Source organism: Hyla sarda, chromosome 9 (genome assembly GCF_029499605.1).
Source record: "Hyla sarda isolate aHylSar1 chromosome 9, aHylSar1.hap1, whole genome shotgun sequence".
Lineage (NCBI taxonomy): Eukaryota > Metazoa > Chordata > Amphibia > Anura > Hylidae > Hyla > Hyla sarda.
The window spans coordinates 66,493,000-66,511,235 of NC_079197.1; the positions used below are offsets into that span (position 1 = coordinate 66,493,000).

The window sequence follows — 18,236 nt, forward strand, 5'->3', positions numbered from 1 at the left end:
CAGTGTTATAGCTCCCTATAGGGGCTATAACATTGCAAAAAAAAAGTAAAAAATAAAAGTGTTAATAAAGATCATTTAACCCCTTCCCTAATAAAAGTTAAAATCACCCCCCTTTTCCCATAAAAAAAACCACCATGTAAAGAAAAAGAAAAATAAACATATGTGGTATCGCCGCGTGCGTAAATGTCCGAACTATAAAAATATATCATTAATTAAACCGCACGGTCAATGGCGTACGCGCAAATAAATCCAAAGTCCAAAATAACGTATTTTTGGTCGCTTTTTATATCATGAAAAATGAATAAAAAGAGATCAAAAAGTCTGATCAATACAAAAAATGCTAAAAACATCAGATCACAGCGCAAAAAATGAGCTCTCATACGTCAGAAGATGACAATTATAAATGTATACATTTCCGTGCATGTAGTTAGGATTTTTTCCTGAAGTACGACAAAATCAAACCGATATAAGTAGGGTATCATTTTAATCGTATGGACCTACAGAATAAAGATCACTTACCATTTTTACTGAAAAATTTACTGCATAGAAACGGAAGCCACCAAAAGTTACAAAATGGCATTTTGTCTTCAATTTCGACACACAATTATTATTTTTTTCCGTTTTGCTGTAGATTTTTGGATAAAATGACTGATGTCACTGCAAAGAAGAATTGATGGTGCAAAAAATAAGCCATCATATGGATTTTTAGGTGAAAATTTAAAGGGTTATGATTTTTAAAAGTTGAGGAGGAAAAAAACGTGAACGCAAAAAAACTAAAAACCCTGCATCCTTAAGGTGTTACATTTTCTTTTTGTCCTGTGGAGTTTATATATTGAAGTTTTTATTACCTGTTTTTTATTGTTTTTACACAGTTACTGTCCCTTTGTGTGTTAAGGCATGGTATATGGCATATATACTTACCTTTGCATGTTTACAAATTATTTTTCTTCTGTACACATCTGTCTTCTAGGTATCATCAGCCATTTGGTCCCCCCCTCTTTTTTCCTTCACCTTTTTCCTCCCCCCCCCCCCCTCCTCCATCTTTGTTGCTTCGGCTTCCCCTTTCCTCCCTTCCCTTTTTAATATATATCGGAGGTATACCAAAATATTTCATGTTTATATTCCACATTCACTTTATTTGTACATCAGAAGGGCCCCCTGATAAAATTGCATTAGTCACTTTCACTGTTGCACTATTTTTTTTCTTTTATTTATGATATTTTATGATATTTTTAATTGTTGGCATGAATTTTGCTGGATGTTTATACAGTTCAATCTCACAAAATATGCAGGGGTTAAAAAAACATATGTGGAGAATGGACATTAAGTTGGGCCATAAATTGTATAGCTATAGGACCATAGACTACAGATAAGGATGATGGGGGGGGGGGGGGAGGGGGGCTGGAAAGCAGAGGTGAGAATGGTGATTACACTGGACAGAGGAGAAAGGACAATTTTACTACAGAACCATAGACTTAAGATAAGACTTAGACAGGGGAGGGGGAGCAGGGAGGTAATGGTGTTAGAGCAGGGAGAGGGAAGACAGTTTAGCAAAGGTTATAGGAAGTTTTGATAATGGGATAAGAAACTTAAATCCACATTAAGTCCTCTGTTCTTGGAGTCATAAAAAACTATCATTTTGGCTTCAAATGTCTTTCTTTCCTGGGTGTTCTTGAAGTTTCCTTTCAGGATCTTGATTTTGAGGTCCTGTAGGGAGTGACCTGTTTGGGTGAAATGGTGTCCAACTGGGGTGCAATAGTCCTTTTCTCTATGTTGATGGACGATCTGTGGAGGTTCATCCTTTTATTGAGTGGCTGACTGGTCTCACCCATGTAACATCCCAGGTCACACTTGGTGCATTGTATCATGTAGACTACATTCTCTGTGGTGCAGGAGTATTGTCCCTTGATAGTTACATAGTTAGTACGGTTGAAAAAAGACATATGTCCATCAAGTTCAACCAGGGAATTGAAGGGTAGGGGTGTGGCGCGATATTGGGGAAGGGATGGGATTTTATATTTCTTCATAAGCATTAATGTTATTTTGTTCCAGGAATGTATCTAATCCTGTTTTAAAGCTGTTAATTTTTCCTGCTGTGACAAGTTCCTGAGGTAGACTGTTCCATAAGTTCACAGTTCTCATGGTAAAGAAGGCGTGTCGCCCCTGGAGACTAAACTTTTTCTTCTCCAGACGGAGGGAGTGCCCCCTCGTCCTTTGGGAGGGTTTAACCAGGAACAGTTTTTCTCCATATTTTTTGTATGGGCCATTAATATACTTATATACATTTATCATATCCCCCCTAAGACGTCTCTTCTTAAGACTAGACAATTGTAACTCCTTTAATCGCTCCTCATAGCTAAGATGTTCCATGCCCCATATTAGTCGCGCGTCTCTGCACCCTCTCCAGCTCCACAGTGTCCCTTTTATGGACAGGCGACCAAAACTGAACAGCTTATTCCAGGTGAGGCCGTACCAATGCTTTATAAAGGGGGAGTATTATGTCCCTGTCCCTCGAGTCCATGCCTCTTTTTATACATGACAATATCCTGCCGGCCTTGGAAGCAGCAGCCTGACATTGCATGCTATTCTGTAGTCTGTGATCTACAAGTACACCCAGATCCTTCTCTACCAGTGACTCTGTCAGTTAAATCCCCCCTAAGACATACGACGCATGCATGTTATTAGTACCCAGATGCATAACTTTACATTTATCCACATTGAACCTCATTTGTCAAGTGGATGCCCAGACACTTAGTCTATCCAAGTCATCTTGTAACCTATACACATCCTCTATAGACTGTACCGTGCTACAAAGCTTGGTGTCATCTGCAAAGATAGAAACAGAGCTGTTAATGCCATCCTCTATATCATTGATAAATAAATTAAACAACAGCGGTCCCAGTACAGAACCTTGGGGTACACCACTAATAACCGGGGACCAATCAGAGTACGAATCATTGACCAACACTCTCTGGGTACGATCCATGAGCCAGTGTTCAATCCAGTTACAAACTAAAATTTCCAAACCCAAAGACCTTAACTTACCTGTTGATGTTGTATATCTTGTTGTTGTGGGAGGCCTCAGAATTAGTGCAGATGTGTTGACAGAGTTTACAGCGCGGTTTGGTGCAGGGTTTGGTCCCATTGTCTGTATCTAATGTTTCTGTGGGTAGTTTCCTATTGACCAGCTTTTGTTTTAAGTTGGGTGGTTGTCTGAAGGCCAAGATGGGTGGTTCAGGAAAGATTTGCTTTAACACCTCAACTTCTGCTAGTATTGGCAGCAGGTCCTTGATAATTGTGCATATTTCCTAGCAGAAGATGAGGTGTTAAAGCAAATCTTTCCTGAACCACCCATCTTGGCCTTCAGACAACCACACAACTTAAAACAAAAGCTGGTCAATAGGAAACTACCCACAGAAACATCAGATACAATCAATGGGACCAAACCCTGCACCAAACAGCGCTGTAAACTCTGTCAACACATCTGCACTAATTCTGAGGCCTCCCACAACAACAAGACATACAACATCAAGGGACAATACTCCTGCACCACAGAGAATGTAGTCTACATGATACAATGCACCAAGTGTGACCTGGGATGTTACATTGGTGAGACCAGTCAGCCACTCAATAAAAGGATGAACCTCCACAGATCGTCCATCAACAACCATAGAGAAAAGGACTATTGCACCCCAGCTGGACACCATTTCACCCAAACAGGTCACTCCCTACAGGACCTCAAAATCAACATCCTGAAAGGAAACTTCAAGAACACCCAGGAAAGAAAGACATTTGAAGCCAAAATGATCGTTTTTTATGACTCCAAGAACAGAGGACTTAATGTGGATTTAAGTTTCTTATCCCATTATCAAAATTTCCTATAACCTTTGCTAAACTGTCTTCCCTCTCCCTGCTCTAACACCATTACCCCCCTGCTCCCCCTCCCCGTCTAATTCTTATCTTCAATCTATGGTTCTGTAGCATAATTGTCCTTTCTCCTCTGTCCAGCTTAACCACCATTCTCACCTCTGCTCTCCAGCCCCCCCCCCATCCTTATCTGTAGTCTATCGTCCTATAGCTATACAATTTATGACCCAATTTAATGTCCATTCTCCACATATGTTGTTTTAACCCCTGCATATTTTGTGAGATTGAACGTGTGTTTTCTCCTTGTGAGCTCAGAAATGCTTATGACTTGATAAAGGGAGGAATCCGGAAAGCTTGTCTCTACAAAATCTTGTTAGTCCAATAAAAAAGGTATTACAAGATACTGCAACTACAGATGATTTTGCTTTTTGCATCACTGGACTAATACGGCTACTCCTAACTACTCTACTCCATCTTGCTGGAAAAACTCTGAAGCTGGCACGTTCCCTGAGTTTTTCCAGCAAGATGGTGCACCACCACATTATGGGTGTCAGGTCCGAGCATTCCTAGATGAACAGTTTCCTGGAAAGTGGATTGGTCGTAGTGGGCCAGTTGAATTGCCCCCAAGGTCTCCCGATCTGACCCCCTTAGACTTTTATCTTTGGGGTCATCTGAAGGCAATTGTCTATGCTGTGAAGATACGAGATGTGCAGTACCTGAAACTATGGATACTGGAAGCCTGTGCTAGCATTTCTCCTGCGGTGTTGCTATCAGTGTGTGAAGAGTGGGAAAAGAGGGTTGCATTGACAATCCAACACAATGGGCAGCACATTGAACACATTTTATAAATGGTCAAAAACTTGTAAATAACTCATGAAAGATTAAAGTTATGTTAAAACCAAGCACATCATTGTTTTCCTTGTGAAATTCCCAATAAGTTGGATGTGTCACATGACCCTCTTCCTACTGAAAAAAACAAAAGTTGGATTCAAAATGGCCAACTTCAAAATGGCCGCCATGGTCACCACCCATCTTGAAAAGTTTCGCCCCTCACATATATGTGCCACAAACAGGAAGTTAATATCACCAACCATTCCCATTTGATTAAAGTGTATACGTATACATGGCCCACCCTGTATATATAGTCATGGCAGTAAATGTTCGCACCCGTGAAATTTTTCTCACAGAAAAGGATTGCAGTAACACATGTTTTGCTATACTCATGTTTAGTCCCTTTGTGTGTATTGGAACAAAACCATAAAGGGAGGGAAAAAAATTGGACATAATGTCACACCAAACCCCAAAAATGGGCTGGACAAAATGATTGGCCCCCTTTCAAAATTGTGGAAAAATAAGATAGTTTCAAGCATGTGATGCTCCTTTAACCCCTTCATGACCCAGCCCATTTTCACCTTCATGACCTGGGCATTTTTTGAAAATCTGACCACTGTCACTTTAAACATTAATAACTCTGGAATGCTTTTACTTATCATTCTGATTCCGAGCTTGTTTTTTCGTGACATATTCTACTTCATGTTATTGGTAAAATTTCACTGATATTTGCATCCTTTCTTGGTAAAAAATCTAAAAATGTCATGAAAATTTACCATTTTTCTAACTTTGAAAGTCTCTGCTTGAAAGGAAAATGGATATTCCAAATAAATTACACATTGATTCACATATACAATATGTCTAATTTGTGTTTGCATAAAAAAATTGACAAGTTTTTACTTTTAGACACACTAGAACACCAATTTTATACATAAGTAATAAACTTTATTGAGAACATCATTTAATAAAAACAGTTAAAAAGGACAGTATAGCCAGACAAAAAGGAGTTGGTAAGGCAGGTAATATATCATTAGTTAGTATAAATGCAAAAATGCATTTGGCATCAACTACAAAGAGCCCTGTGCAAGCACTGACCAATTTTACAAATGGACCCGATATTGTCACAATATATATCACATCAACCTTCAATTACTTACCGGAGATCAAAAAACCTTAGAGACATGTTGGTCCATAGTCATCACAGAGGACAGTCAGTGCAGCGACTTTTTGGGTCCAAGGGACCAAAATGGGGTTGTAGGCCCTGTGGGGGGGGGTGTAGCCTGTCCAAATGTAGAAACCACAAATGAATTTTGGAATTCAAGTACAGACAAGAGATATGTGATTACACACCCTATTACTTGTATTACCACAGGAGTAATCTACTACGCCACCTGCCCTTGTAACATGATTTATGTTGGACTTACCAGCAGGGAATTCCGTCGGAGAATACGGGAACATATTTTAGGAATTGAAGCAGCCAAGGAGGAAATAGATCTACAGAAGTTAAAGACTATATCTCGCCACTTTCGTCAGTATCATGATTGTAACAGCACCCTCTTCAAGGTGAGAGGCATTGATAGAGTGGTACCTGGACCAAGGGGGGGGGGGGGGGGGGGGGAACTGGAGAAAGATTTTGGCACAGAAGGAAACTATGTGGATCTATAAGTTGAGAACCACTACTCCCTATGGCCTTAATGAATACAATAGTTTTGCCTCGTACCTGTGATTTTCTGTGATAGTATGACTTTCTACTATCTCTTCTATTAATACTAGTTATTGCTATCTGATCCTGTTTTTAGTTTTGTGGTTCTAATGATTTAAAAAATTTTTATCCTTTTTTCCTTTATTATATATATATATATATATATATATACATATTTTTTCACACTCTATAGGGTTTTGAAAATTGGTCCTGTGTCCAAAAGAGTTTGGAAGTTTGAAGAGAGCACTGATGATTATCAGCAGCAAAGCACTTGTCACTTTATTGAGTAGGGCCACCAGCAACTGGGTACTATATGAATTATTGTTATACATAGTGTTGTTGAATAAAATAATTGATATATCTTTCTGTCTTTTGAGGTGTGGATTAATAGTCGTTTTGTTTGATACACTATGCAATTTATACATACAGTCACTAATTATCTAACTTTACAAATTTTTTATTTTCTTCATATTTTTATACACTTTTAGCATACTGTATGCTTGTATACACACTAATTATGAGTTTGTACACCTGATTATATATCATATGAGTTACATCACAATTTTCTATTTACTATCACCAATGTTCATTTTTGCACATAATTATTTGTATCTATTATATATATATATACATATTTTTTACACATGCTAATCATCTACCATACACTAGAATTAATCAATTATTATTATTTTTCACGTTATATATGAACTGATATTACACATACTACATACCTCTCTTTCGTTTTTATTTAAGCTAGGGTTTCACCCAGCAATATAGCAATAATATGTTTATCATTTTGATTGTGTCACTTTTTTGCACTGTTTTTTCACAATTTTTATGCATGTTTCACTTACACTCACCTTCACTCTTAGTGGCACTTTTCACCATTTAATTTAATTGTAATAAAGAGAAAATAATTTTTTGCTCCTGGAATGGGATTTGAACCCCCAACGGGGTATGTGTATCTATGCCTGGCCGTTACACTACCTCTACTCTATGATTGGCCTGATTATTTTTCAGCCTGACACATGTACATATGTGCGGTGCGCTCTCTTCTGTGTGTTGTTCTCTCCATTTTTCTTTTTCTTTTATTTCCTGTCTCTTTTCTTCTCAATGGCGCTCTTCTCTCTTATTTATTATTACTGTATTATCTTTGGGAGGATATGCTATGATATTCGCCCGTGTATTCTCTGATGTTAATATCCCGATCCTTGGTGTGCACCGCGCATGCGCGGATTACTTCCTCTGTCTCGCGGGATGTCGATGGTGGACGCACCATGTCATCGCGCATGCGCGATGCGCACCAAGATGGCGCCAGATACCGGGACCATGTCACCTAATCAGGTGAATCGTATATGAATTATCCACTTATGAATCCCTATTGGCTGTCATGTTGTATATATACCCCCACAAACTAGACTTGGTCATACTCCCTGAGGAAGCCAAACGGCGAAACGACGTTGAGGTACTGGTGTTGTGTAGGTAGGTACACTGTCTATGTCTCCCAGCTTGTGCTCTGTGAGTGGGGAAGCCTCATGGTAATGCTGATATTTTGTGCTCCCATTGCACACCATTACTTGCCTTTCCCCTTCCTCCTGACCACTCGCTGGAGGCTACTTATTCAGTGACCTCCTTATTTAGGTTAGTTTTGCTTTTCGGTGCAATTTTTACATGACTGTCATGTGTAACTTATAATTTTTGTTATACTGGTGGCCCTACTTTTTAGTTAGGAATAACTATGTCATGTTTTGCATTTTTGCATTTATACTAACTAATGATATATTACCTGCCTTACCAACTCCTTTTTGTCTGGCTATACTGTCCTTTTTAACTGTTTTTATTAAATGATGTTCTCAATAAAGTTTATTACTTATGTATAAAATTGGTGTTCTAGTGTGTATATAGGATATCTTGTTAGTTACCAACACACTCGACTTGAAATATATTGGTATTATTTTGCCCTTTCTTTGGATTTATTATAAGTTTTTACTTTTGGAAGACACCAGAGGGCTTCAAAGTTCCGCAGCAATTTTCAAATTTTTCTCAAGATTTTCAAAATCGTACTTTTTCAGGGAACAGTTCAGGTTGGAAGTGGATTTTAAGGGTCTTCATATTAGAAATACCCCATAAATGACCCCATTATAAAAACTGCACCCCCCAAAGTATTCAAAATGACATTCAGTAAGTGTTTGAACCCTTTAGGTGTTTCACAGGAATAGCAGCAAAGTGAAGGAGAAAATTTTAAATCTTCATTTTTTACACTCGCATTTCCTTGTAGACCCAATTTTTGAATTTTTACAAGGGGTAAAAGGAGAGAAATCACCCTAAAATTTGTAACCCAATTTCTCTCGAGTAAGGAAATACCTCATATGCATATGTAAAGTGTTCAGCGGGCGCAGTAGAGGGCTCAGAAGGGAAGGAGCGACAATGGGATTTTGGAGAGTGAGTTTTTCTGAATGGGTTTTTGGGGGGCATGTCCCATTTAGGAAGCCCCTATGGTGCCAGAACAGTGGACCCCCCACATGTGACCCCATTTTGGAAACTATACCCCTCATGGAATTTAATAAGGGGTGCAGTGAGCATTTACACCCCACTGGCGTTTGACAGATCTTTGGAACAGTGGGCTGTGCAAATCAAAAATTTTATTTTTCATTTTCACAGACCACTGTTCCAAAAATCTGTCATACACCAGTGGGGTGTAAATGCTCACTGCACCCCTTATTACATTCCGTGAGGGGTTTAGTTTCCAAAATGGGGTCACATATGGATATTTATTGTTTTGCATTTGTCAGAACTGCTGTAACAATCAGCCACCCCTGTGCAAATCGCCTCAAATGTACATGGTGCACTCTCCCTTCTGGGCCTTGTTGTGCGCCCCCAGAGCGTTGCGCCCACATATGGGGTATCTCCGTAGTCGGGAGAAATTGCATTACAAATTTAGAGGGTCTTTTTTCCCTTTTACCTCTTGTGAAAATGAAAAGTATAGGGCAACACCAGCATGTCAGTGTAAAAAATTAATTTTTTTACACTAACATGCTGGTATAGACCCCAACTTCACCTTTTCATAAGGGGTTAAAGAAGAAAAAGCCCCCCAAAATTTGTATGGCAATTTCTCCCGAGTACGACGATACCCCATATGTTTCCCAAAACTGTTGCCCTGAAATACGACAGGGCTCCAAAGTGAGAGAGCGCCATGCGCATTTGAGGCCTGAATTAGGGATTTGCATAGGGGTGGACATAGGGGTATTCTATGACAATGATTCCCAAACAGGGTCCCTCCAGCTGTTGCAAAACTCCCAGCATGCCTGGACAGTCAATGGCTGTCCAGCAATACTGGGAGTTATTATTTTGCAACAGCTGGAGGCTTCGTTTTGGAAACAGTAGCGTACCAGACGTTTTTCATTTTTTTTGGGGGGGGGGGGGGGCTGTGTAGGGGTATGTGTATATGTAGTGTTTTTTACTTTTTATTTTAGGTTAGTGTAGTGTAGTGTTTTTAGGGTACAGTCACATGGGTAGAGGTTCACAGCAAGTTTGCCGCTGGAAGTTTGAGCTGCAGCGCAAAATTTGCGCCATCTCAAACTTGCAGCACTCACTGTAAACCTCCGCCCATGTGAGTGTACCCTGTACATTCACATTGGGGGAAGGGGGCAAACAACCAGCTGTTGCAAACTCCGAGCATGCCCTTTGGCTGTCCGTGCATGCTGGGAGTTGTAGTTTTGAAACAGCTGGAGGAACACTGGTTTGGAAACACTAAGTTAAGTAATAAACTTTCAAGTGTTTTGCAACCAAACTTAGTGTTTCCAAACCAGTGTGCCTCCAGCTGTTGCAAAACTACAACTCCCAGCATGCATGGTCTGTCAGTGCATGCTGGGAGTTATAGTTTTGCAACAATTGCAACAGCTGGAGGCACTGAGGTAGGAAACGGACAATGTTTCCCAACTAGTGTGCCTCCAGTTGTTGCAAAACTACAACTCCCAGCATGCCCAGACTGCCCAGGCATGCTGGAAGTTGTAGTTCGGCAATATCTGAAGGATCATATGTTGCCGAACTACAACTTCCAGCATGCTTGGGCAGTCTGGACATGCTGGGAGTTGTAGTTTTGCAACATCTGGAGGTCCACAGTTTAGAGACCACTGTATAATGGTCTCCAATCTGTGCTCTTCCAGATGTTAGAGAACTGCAACTCCCAGCATGCCTGGACAGACTGAGCATGCTGAGATTTGTAGTTTTGCAACATCTGGAAGAGCACAGATTGGAGACCATTATACAGTGGTCTCCAAACTGAGGACCTCCAGATGTTGCAAAACTACAACTCCCAGCATGCACAGAAAGCCAAAGGCTGTCTGGGCATGCTGGGAGTTGCAGTTTTGAAACTCCCAGAGGCAGCAGTGAGATCACTTTACGGCGATCTCACTGCTGCCAATGAAGATGCCGCACTGCTGCCAGAAACTCACCTCCGGGACGCAGCGCCGCCGGGACCGCCTGGAGGACGCCGCTTGCTGCCGGGACCGCTCGGGACACCGCTCGGACGGGTAAGTGACGCTGGGGAACGGGTCAGGGACACTTAGCAGAGCGGTGTGTGTCCCGATCCCCGTGATCGGGACTCACACACCGCGCTGCTAAGTATTTTCATAGCAAAACGCTGCTATCAGCTAGTCAGATTTGACCAGCTGATAGCAGCGATCGCTGGGGGGGGTGGGGGATGAAACCCCCCGTGGTCACATGGTAAGATGGCTGGCTATCAGTGATAGCCACCATCTTTCCGGGCGCTGCGGGGTGCCGCGAGTAGCGGCAAAAATGTTCATGACGTACCTGTATGTCATGGGTCGGGAACACCTTGCCACCAATGACGTACAGGTATGTCATAGGTCGGGAAGGGGTTAAACTCACCTGGGGCAAGTAACAGGTGTGGGCAATATAAAAATCCCACCTGAAAGAAGATAAAAAGGAGAGAAGTTCACTTAGTCTTTGCATTGTGTGTCTGTGTGTGCCACAATAAGCATGGACAACAGAAAGAGGAGAAGAGAACTGTCTGAGGACTTGAGAACCAAAATTGTGGAAAAATATCAACAATCTCAAGGTTACAAGTCCATCTCCAGAAAACTATATTTGTCTTTGTCCACAGTGCGCAACATTATCAAGAAGTTTGCAACCCATGGCACTGCAGCTAATTTTCCTGGGCATGGATGGAGGAGAAAAATTGATGAAAGGTGTGAACGCAGGATAGTCCAGATGGTGGATAAGCATCCCCAAACAAGTTCCAAAGATATTCAAGCTGTCCTGTGGGCTCAGGGAGCATCAGTGTCAGCGTGACCTATCAGTCAACATTTAAATGAAATGAAACGCTATGGCAGGAGACCCAGGAGACATAAAAACAAGACTACATTTTGCCAAAATGAACTTGAGTGAGCCAAAATCCTCAGATGGGACCAAGATAGAGCTTTTTGGTAAAGCACATCATTCTACTCTTTACCGAAAACAGAATGAGGCCTACAAAGAGAAGAACACAGTACCTACAGTGAAATGTGGTGGAGGTTCAATATGGTGGAGGCCCAGTGCCAGAAAGCTGGGTTTGCGTCCGAGATCTTGGGTCTTCCAACAGGACAATGACCCCAAACATATGTCAAAAAGCACCCAAAAATGGATGTCAACGAAGCGCTGGAGAGTTCTAAAGTGGCCAGCAATGAGTCCAGATCTAAATCCCATTGAACACCTGTGGAGAGATCTTAAAATTGCTGTTGGGAAAAGGCACCCTTCCAATAAGAGAGACCCAGAGCAGTTTGCAAAGGAAGACTGGTCCAACATTCTGGCTAAGAGGTGTAAGAAGCTTATTGATGGTTATAGGAAGTGACTGATTTCAGTAATTTTTTCCAAAGGATGTGCAACCAAATATTAAGTTAAGGGTGCCAATAATTTTTTCCAGACCATTTTTGGAGTTTGGTGTGACATTATGTCCAATTTGCTATTTTCTCTCCCTTTTTTGGTTTAGTTCCAATACACACAAAGGGAATAAACATGTGTATAGCAAAACATGTGTTACTGCAATCCTTTTCTGTGACAAAAACTTCATTTACTTGAACAATTTCAGGGGTGCCGACATTTACGGCCATTACTGTATATATGTATATATATCCCCCTAAGGACTCAGCGTGTTTCCATTTTTGCATTTTCATTTTTTCCTCATCACCTACTAAAAATCTTAACGCTTTCAATTTTGCACCTAAAAATCCATATGATGGCTTATTTTTTGCGCCACCAATTCTACTTTGCAGTGACATTAGTCATTTTACCAAAAAATCCATGGAGAATAAAAAAAAAAATTCATTGTGCGACAAAATTGAAGAAAAAATTTCATTTTGTAACTTGGGGGCTTCCGTTTCTACACAGTGCATTTTTCGGTAAAAAATACACCTTATCTTTATTCTGTAGGTCCATACGGTTAAAATGATACCCTACTTATATAGGGTTGATTTCTTCATACTTCTGAAAAAAATCATAACTACATGCAGGAAAATGTATAAAATTGTCATCATCTGACCCCTATAACTTTTTTATTTATCCGCGTACGGGCTGGTATGAGGGCTCATTTTTTGCGCTGTGTTCTGAAGTTTTTATTGATCGGACATTTTGATTGCTTTTTATAAATTTTTTCATGATATAAAAAGTGACCAAAAATACGCTATTTTGGACTTTGGAATTTTTTTGCGCGTACACCATTGACTTTGCGGTTTAATTAACTATATATTTTTATAGTTCGGACATTTACGCACCCAGCGATACCACATATGTTTATTTTTATTTACACAGTTTTTGTTTTTTTATGGGAAAAGGGGTGGGGGGTGATTCAATGTTTTATTAGGGAAGGGGTTAAGTATAAAGGCCAATTTATTAGCCTGTGTTTGTGGGAGGGACGGGGATACCCTATAAGAACACGCGGCAGTACCTGTCTCAGACGCCACGGGTTCGTCACGTCATCTGATCAGCTGATCAGTTGACCGGAAGTTTCATTCAGCATCGGTGTGGGTAAGTGGCTGGTACTGGCTGAGGCGTGCGGCGGTGTCCCCCTCGCTCCGGAGGTAAGCCGCAGCTTCGTGGAGGCCTCAGTCAGTCCAGCCCTGATGTTATGCATTTATGGGGGCACCGTTTGATTAATTGTTATTGTGACGTGGGCTGCATCACGGGAGTGATGTGGCACCATGTTTATAAAGTGCAGCTCTCGCGAGGCGGGGGCGGGCGCATCAGCGTCCCTCCTCTCCGCTCACGAACCTACCCCGCGACGGGGACGGCACATTCCCAGTAATTTAGTCATAAGGGCAGGTTCATGCCGCCTACTGCGTCCCAGTATGTTATTTAATTATTCAGCTCATTACATACATATATATGCTGGTTCCATATACAGAGCTGCGGCGTTGACAAGCAGCTGAACACAATTATATACATAGCTACATCCTGCGGATTTATACTGTACATACGCCCGCAGCTGTACACACGCTCGCAGGATTTATACTGTACACATGTTTGTAGGATTTATACTGTGCATACGCTCGTAGGAGTCATGCTGTGCATATGCTCGAAGGATTTATACTGTATACATGCTCGTAGGATTTATACTATACACATTGGCCATACGTGCATGCACTTTGTTGTGCATATGTGCATATAGTTGTCCTGAGCATAGGTTCATCAACTTATTGATACAGTCGCTCATAGCTTGTTACACGACATAGTTTCCACACATATGCACATAGTTTGCTCTGTTCCTAAGTGCATGTAGTTGTCCCGATCTTATGCACATATAGTTTGTTCTAATTTCTTCCTGGTTAACTCAGTTATAGCCTTACAGGGCATAAGGGCTGGTAACTTCAGATTACATTCTATAGGTGAGGTAGTACTTTATTGTTCATACACTTGTAGCACACTCACATACATACGCTCATAGATTCATATTGTACTTATGCTTGTAATTTAATAATTATACTGTTCTTACGTTTGTGCTGTTATACGTTACATCCGCTTGTTACTTTGATATTGTGGATAAGTGTTTATAGACATGATAACATTTACAGTGAGCATTTGTTCATAGTTTGTTTGTGTATACGCACACATAGTTCATTCGGTCCATACGCTCAGGGTTTCATGCTAATGTCAGTTTATGTGTTTACAGTGCACTTTGTAGATTCATTGTAGTGTCTGCAGTGCATATAGTTGTATAGTATTGGGGCACACACGTTCCTCACTTTAGTATTTATACAGCTGTTGCGTTCGGGGCATCATATCCACCATGTCTGCCGGGGGTGGCACTCAGTAGTTATTACTGACACGTTTTCAGAGCAACAGCCTCACAACCCATAGGTGGTTTACACCCTTCATACCTTCCACGTCTGCAGGGAGATACATGGCGTAGTTGTTTTTACTGACACATCTTCAGAACAACAATAACACGACACATAGGCGGTGTATACCCAATATACCTGTCACGTTTGCAGGGGATACATTGCAAAATTGTTGTTACTGACACATTTTCAGAACAACAATAACACGACACAAAGGCGGTGTATACCCATTATACCTGCCACGTCTGCAGGAGGATACATTGCACAATTGGAGCAATCAAACGCTGATCGTACGCAACGGAGCAACGTATGGGGGCCTCCGCTCGCGTCCTAGCTGATCGGGACATCGCGATTTTGTCGCGATAGTCACGATCAGCCCGACTGAGCTGCCGGGAAGCCTTTACTTTTGTTTTGGACACGACGATCAAAGTTGATCGCCGCTTCTGAAGGGTTAATAGTGCGCGGCACAACAGGACTGGGCGTAGGGCCTTAAGAGGATATCTATAAAAAAAAAAAAAAAATATATATATATATATATATATATATATATATATATATATATGAATTTTAGATTTTTAGTTTTTGTTCACATATTTGCACGCATTGGCCCTCATTTACTAAGAGTGGAGTGTGGGTTTGTGTTACTTTTTTTTCAATTAGTATGTACTAATCTGTTTTTGTCGCAGGGAAAAATTCTGCTGCACAGTAAATTCGGTTGCATCCAAGAGGCTAAGTTTCTACTTGTTTTTTTGTTTTTTTTATGGGAAAATGCAAAGGAAAACAGCACATGTGTTTTAACTTTGGCGTTTTTGCCGGTGGTCTTTATTCTTTTTTGGACTTTAGCGATCCAAAAAAGTGATGGAGATACCTTTTTTAATAAATTTCGTAGGGTACCATTAAAAAACTAAATAAAAAAAGATACAGTAGTGAAGGAAAAAATTGTATCTAACGAAATGTATATTTTTTATTACAAAATTTTTATACATTTTTAAACAGGGATCAATTTATGTGTGCGGGCAATTACCTAAAAATGTAGCCGGCAATAATAAAAATGTAGTGTGTGTTTGTGTGTTTTTTTCACTTTTTTTCTTTATTTTTTAAATTTTTTAGGCAGTACTACAACTCCCAGCATGGAACACACACTGTTCCATGATGGGAGGAGTAGTACCTGTACTAATTCACAGATCGTCCATTGCAATCCTCCTGTATAATGTATAGATGTGGCCGGCCGCTCTTCTCTGGTCCCCTGCACTGACGTATATATACACCTATTCATATTTCCCACAGAGAGCTGTGATTGGCCAGATGGTTCTAGCCAATCCAGGCTCTCTTTGGGAAATATGAATAGGTGTATATATACGTCAGTGAAGGAGACCATAGAAGAGCGGCCGGCCGCATCTATACATTATACAAGAGGATCAAGAGTGACATCCGCTGTGATCTTTCCTTAACTGCGGGTACTACTACTCCCAACATGGAGCACACTCTGCTCCATGCTGGGAGCTGTAGTACCTGCATTAATAGACAGATCGCAACAGGTGTCAGAAGTTTCACATGCTGCGATCTGTCTATTAATGCAGGTACTATAGCTCCCATCATGGAGCAGAGTGTGTTCCATGTTGGGATGTTGGGAGTAGTACCTGCAGGTAAGAACAGATCACAGCGGGTATCACTCCTGACACCCGCTGCGATCGTCCTGTCTATAGCAGAGATGTGGAGCGGCTCTATACAGCGCTCGCATCTCTGCACTATACTCCGGCCAGCCACTTACTCATTCATATCTCCCTCTGAGAGCGGGGATTGGCTGCCATTATCCAGCCAAACCCCACTCTGGACGGAAAATAGGAATGAGTGATGTGAATTTCTATTCACATCACTGGCCGGCCAGAGTACAGAGCAGAGATGCGAGCGCTGTATAGAGCCGCTCCGTATCTCTACTATATTATAGACCATCTGCAGGTACTACTACTCCCAACATGGAGCACACTCTTCTCCATGCTGAGAGCTGTAGTACCTACATTAAAGGAAAACTGTCACATGTTTGCTCCCACACTAACCACAGGTACTGATGGATAGTGCGGGAGACGCTGATTCCTACGATCCCTACCTTGGCCGCATCCGCCCAGCCGTTCGCCCGTAATCTAGTTTTATTATACCTGGAATTCTGGCTGTAACTGGCACGGGCAGGGTTTCTGTAGCTTAACTTGCACTGACGTCAGCGCCGCCCGACCGCAGCGCCGCCCGCTTATGAATATTCATCCCCCTCCCTCCAGTTAGGAGCAGCGAAGAGAGGGAGAGCTGGAGGGAGGGGGAGGAATATTCATAAGCGGGCGGCGCTGCGGCCGGCGCTGATGTCAGTGCAAGTTAAGCTACAGAAACTCTGCCCGTACTAGTTACAGACAGATTTCCAGGTATAATAAAACTAAGATTACGGGCGAACGGCCGGGCGGATCCGACCAAGGTAGAGATCATAGGAATCAGCGTCTCCTGCACTATCCATCAGTACATGTGGATAGTGCGGGAGCAAACATGTGACAGTTTTCCTTTAAAAGACAGAACAGGTGTCAGAAGTTACACTCGCTGCAATCTGTCAATTAATGCAGGTACTACAGCTCCCAGCATGGAGCAGAGTGTGCTCCATGTTGGGAGTAGTAGGACCTGCAGATCGTCCTATCTATTGCAGAGATGCGGAGCACCTCTATACAGCCCTCGCATCTCTGCACAATACTCCGGTCGGGCACTCACTCATTCACATTTCCCTCAGAGCTGGGATTGGCTGCAACCATCCGGCCAATCACCACTCTGGGCGGAAAATATGAATGAGTGATGTTCTATTCACATCACTGACCGGAGTATAGTGCAAAGATGTGAGCATTGTATAGAGCCGCTCCGCATCTCTGCTATATTATGGACGATTGAATCGGGTGTCACGACTGACACCCGGGGTGATATGTCTATTAGTACAGGTACTACTGCTTCCATCATGGGACAGTCTGTTCCATGCTGGGAGTAATAGTACTACCTATAAAAAAAAGTGAAACATAAACTTTATTCAAAATTAATTAAAATTTAGTGTCAAAAAGAGAAATTTATTAAAACACAGAGATAAGGTACATAAACCTTGCATTGCGCACGCAGGCGCTTGGTTGAAAAGACATAATCAACAACAAATCATCAACTAAGGCACGTCAAAGGTGCAGTATGAACAGAAGCAGGCTGGGTGCCAGGCAACATAACTAGAACTCGTATTAGAACTAGTCCGGTGAATGACACATGAGGAGGGGCGGATAAGGGTGATAGGAAGATACACTAGGGTTTGGACGGAGCTGCAGATCATCTAAAAGGAGTAAGGGTAACATTAATAATGGGCGAGACCGGTCTTATGGGGGTGGGGGTCCTGTTTATAGGCAAAATCACAGAATCATAGAGTAAAATAGTAGGACATGTCAGGGGCATGAGGAGAGGAAAGCCAAGGGTCCCATATCTTCTCAAACCCCTGCATG

General features: G+C 41.6%; 1 long non-coding RNA gene across 1 annotated transcript in view; it reads right to left on the reverse strand.

Moving 5' to 3' along the window:
* Nucleotides 1–5,824: 5,824 nt before the first annotated feature.
* LOC130291624 (uncharacterized) overlaps nt 5,825–18,236 on the reverse strand; it is a 43,649-nt gene continuing 31,237 nt past the window's right edge. The window contains exon 4 of the long non-coding RNA XR_008847984.1: nt 5,825–5,978. This is a non-coding gene — a long non-coding RNA (uncharacterized LOC130291624). The remainder of the gene's footprint in view (nt 5,979–18,236) is intronic.